This window comes from Ceratina calcarata, unplaced genomic scaffold, assembly GCF_001652005.2.
Source record: "Ceratina calcarata isolate Rehan_Ccalc_2016 unplaced genomic scaffold, ASM165200v1 scaffold222.2, whole genome shotgun sequence".
Taxonomy (NCBI): domain Eukaryota; kingdom Metazoa; phylum Arthropoda; class Insecta; order Hymenoptera; family Apidae; genus Ceratina; species Ceratina calcarata.
This window is the reverse complement of record NW_017143986.1, coordinates 262,653-266,929: the sequence shown is the minus strand read 5'-3', so window position 1 is coordinate 266,929 and position 4,277 is coordinate 262,653. Positions and strand designations below refer to the sequence as shown.

The window sequence follows — 4,277 nt, the reverse complement described above, 5'->3', positions numbered from 1 at the left end:
TTATTTTGACGAAATAATTATTATTATCTATTATAATAAAATCTAATATAATAATTAAAATAAATAAATCTATTATAATAATTAAAATCCAACAATATCAATTCGAGATTGAGCATAAAAAAAATAAGACGTAGACTTATTGTTTGTTTTAAATTTTGTCCCCTAAGGGAGACTAACACATGCACACAGCTGGGTCAATTTCATTGTTACTAGCTGTAGAACGTGCATCCGTTCGTTACTGGAACCGTCTCGCTTGGTCCACCACAGGCGAAGTTATAGTTACAAGTTACAAGGCGGCTTTTGAAGCCAACACGTGCGTGTCGACTATGTGACTCTCGTGGTCTCCCTTGAACAAGCCTGCTATATTCTTGTACGTACGAAAGTTCTGTCACGTCAGATATGGTTTAACGATTCATAGTGCAATTAACCGATTATGCATTGCACTCGATTTACTTTCAATGAGTACTTCGATTCTAGCGGGTGACGTGCGGGGGTGGAGAGGATGAGTTAAGAGCGGAGGAGGCGATTTGAAATGCTAATAATCGTTTGACAAGCCGCTGGAACCGAGCGAAAAATCTGGCCAACCAGCCGGAGAGTCGACGATCGGAGAACGTTCGCGGCTAATTTGCACAAAGCAAGCGTACGCGAGCGAACTGGCAACCGCTTAGCTTCCCCGTTTTAATTACCACGCCAATTGTTGATTAAGCCCGGGCGTATTCCGATGTCGAAACTTGCTTCCGTTTGCCCTCTGTTGTCACCGAAGCACGGGAAGCTAAAGTTTTAATGAACGTTACTGTGTGTGACTGACATCTTCTCTTCTTCTCCTCTCCTCCCCCTGTTTGCACGACGACGACGAAGTGCCCTCGTTCTTTTATCTTCGCATCGTTTACATTTAGTTAGAATAGTTTCCGGAAGGTAATTATTGCGGGCCGTGTCAGCCCGCTCGCTATTAAAACGAGTCCTCGATCATCATTTTAAGTATATACAAAATTATGTTCATCTCAGTTCGATAGTTGGCATAGAATTTTTCAATTTTTTATAAGAATCGTTGATTATAAATATATTTATTGTTCGAGTACTTCCGCACGGTCGTGCTTCGACAACCGCAGGATCTGCCACGAGCTGTTCTACGTGCTGTACAAACTACTCTGGGATTTAGGCAACACCCAGAAGCCGTCTTGAGGTTCGAGCAACTTGAAACTTGCCAAACCGCCATGCCTTAAACCTTTTCATATATTAGAAATTGATGTACGTACGCATATTATTCTTCATAATAATAATCAATTTCTAATATCTATTAAACTAAGATTTTAAATATAATTAATAAAAATAGGAAAAAATAGTTAATTCTATGAATTATTTTGTTAGGCGGAGGTAATAATTTTTGTGGCTGTCGTGTGAAATGTGATTTTGATCAGATACGTATTGAAAGTTTTGGATTTGACGATGGAGATGAACGCGGGAGAGGACGGATAGAAACAGGGTTGCTATTTCTTTGATAGGTGAACGGATTCCGAGGCGTGCGTCCTTGACGTGAATTTTCGCGGTCCCGACGGTAGCGGGGAACGGACCGAGCTTAATGTGTATCACGAGCTCTGCCCCCTCCAATTCTTTCTTCTACCCTCTGCCCATCTTATCCCCGCGCCTCTTTGCCTCGGTGGCTGTGTGTGCCCGGTGCTTTTCTCGTCCCGTCCAGAGGGACGATTGACGTATCGATTCCGTGAGAGACGCGGCAAGGGTGGTGCAGTCTGGCCTTCGCCGTCGTGTCTGCGTGGTCCAAAACTGCTGGCGTCGTCGCCTCTTTACTCTTCTTACAACCCATAACGCCACCGTTTCCTATCGTCGACGAGGACCTCGTCGCCGGCGATCGATGCGTTTACGCGATTCCCGTACAAATCAGTTGTTCCGCGGTCCACGTGATCGTCGACTCGTACGCGCCGCGCGGTTCGAGACCCGATCGTAAACACTTTCGCCTGGACTCTGTCGCCTTTTCCATCTTCGAGTCTCTTCATCTTCGAAGAGCAGTCGCGGTGAACCGAACGAGTTCACGTTTTTCAATCAGAAGAATTGATCTCGTGGCTGTGGTACGTCGCGCTTTTGAAAGCTAGCGAATTCTATGGTCGTATTTACGTGGGTGCGATCGCAAACCAAGGAGACGCACGTGAGTAATTTTTCAACGATCCTGAAATTCCCGCAAAGGGAACGTTCGCTCTTTTGTAAAAGGCCACCACGACTCCCGAAGATGAATCGAACGAAAGTACCGTCGAAAAGTTTCCTTTGACCGGTAAATTCGTCCCGTAGAGAAAAGCTTCGCGCTCGAGACAGTTTCCGAGGAGAATTAATTAATTACGTGGCGAACAGCGTGACATTTCACGTGCCAGCGTCGTATAGAATCATGCGAATATGAACGAAACGGAATAGCGAGATACAAACGTTGTTCACGAGACGTAATAAGTTACGTCATCGTCGACAGATGCGAACACCTGGACGTATTTACGAGGCGAATCTCGTTCCAAGATTAATTTCAGAAATTAATAATTAGAACGAAACCACAATTTCTGTGTTAAAAATCGACTTACTTCGTCTAAAGATCAAACGAGAGCAAGAGTGACGTTAAACGAATTGTCACGGGATTTAATAGGAGGTCTCACGGATGCTCCATTTACTGATAATATCCGCGCACGGGGAGAGACAATTAAGGAACAGTCGCGAACAGGATTCAAACGCGGTCTTTGTACCGTTTAACTCCATTCAGACAGATTTAACCCGAGCGAGTGGCCCCGGGTCTGTTTTCGAACTCTGAAATTCTGACACAGACGAGTTGCATACCGCGTCGAACATTTTCTCACGGAGCCGTCGGTGCCGAACGGGAATAATTGCAGAAACGATTGGACTTAATGAACAATGCTGAGACAAGCTGACGCTTGACCGATCGGAGGGGAAAATCGTTTAAAGATACGATAAGAAAGTTCGCAGGAGAGGCGAACGCTTCGAAACAAGGAAATTATCGTAGCGCCGCGATAATTGCATCCACCGACTTGGACGAGATTCATATTGACTGACTAGAAATTTAAAATCGTTCCTCAAGACGACGTCCTACATCAGAATTGATCGATAAAAGGTAATCGAAAGAAAGGATTTAAGGAAAGAAGAAACAAACCTGTAATTTTTGAAGTAGTTATTATTTATTGAAAGAGGATCTTAATTTTTCATATACACTGGAGTATGAAATAGGATCTTAATTTTTGATATACACTGGAGTATGAAATAGGATTCTAATTACTTGAAACGTAATTAATGCAAGAATCATCGTTGACAATCAGCGGGACTACTCCCACGCGTGACCCACGATGAATTCGAAACGCGATCGCCTCGGCCGGGATTGCCATTCGCGTCACGATCATGTTCCGTGCGACGCGAGTGGACGCTGCCCCGAAAGTCCCGCGGGAATTATCCGTGTCGAAGACTCGACCTCCTGATATTAATGCGAGGACAAGATCAGCTCGGCCACGAACACCGCGCGTCTGGTCGTGTTGTGCAAATAATACAGTGCCCGCTCTCTTGATTGTCCGACGATGCTCGCGTACTTTGTCGGCCGGTAATCCTCGCCAGGAACCACGGAGTCGAAGCTCGGTGACGATCCAGCGACGCCCCTGCCCTCCCAGGTCAGTTCTCTGAAAATTATACAGACTCGTCCTACAGAAATTTTAATTAAATATTTAACATATTATTTTCCGTCTGTGTTAAATAATAATTTAAATAAAAAGTGTGTGTGTATATTTATTAAATGAACAAGTCCGACGAGAAAGGCGTTTTAAAATCGATAGAAAATTCTGTACACAAGCGGTTTGCAATTACGAAGTGTATAGGATGGATTCTGTACGCGGTCTGATCCCTGTTAGCGGACGCGCGTTCTGATTTGTTCCACACACGAGGGTTGAACGTTGCACGCTTCTCCCTTTGAGCACGGCTACCTTTCTCGCTATCACCGGACGCCCTTTGACGCCGGTTGATCTTTATAAAAGAGGAACAGAGTCGGTACCTTTGCCACCGACAACGAGTCGATGGAGAGGAAAACTAGGTGTCTTCGTGGGGAACGACGGCGCTTCCTTTTAGTCGCGACACGGAAATAAAACTGCTCGAAGGTTCCAACACAGCTACCAAAGTCTAGGGAGACGTATTGTCCAATTTGGAATTATGTTACATCGAAGATTGACCGTTTTTCCCCTGCTCTCATTGTGTATAATGAGCGTATAACATAATATTAGGTCTACAGG

At 44.7% G+C, this 4,277-nt stretch overlaps 1 protein-coding gene across 10 annotated transcripts in view; it reads left to right on the top strand.

Moving 5' to 3' along the window:
• Nucleotides 1-4,277, top strand: part of LOC108622443 (uncharacterized) — a 116,004-nt gene that overhangs the window by 36,268 nt on the left and 75,459 nt on the right. Inside the window, exon 1 of one of the 10 annotated variants that reach the window (XM_026811504.1) lies at nt 1,719-3,665. The exons of the other annotated variants lie outside the window; for them this stretch is intronic. The gene's annotated coding sequence lies outside the window, so the exon portion shown is untranslated. Of the gene's footprint in view, nt 1-1,718; nt 3,666-4,277 lie in introns of those variants that run through there. 10 annotated transcript variants of the gene reach the window in all.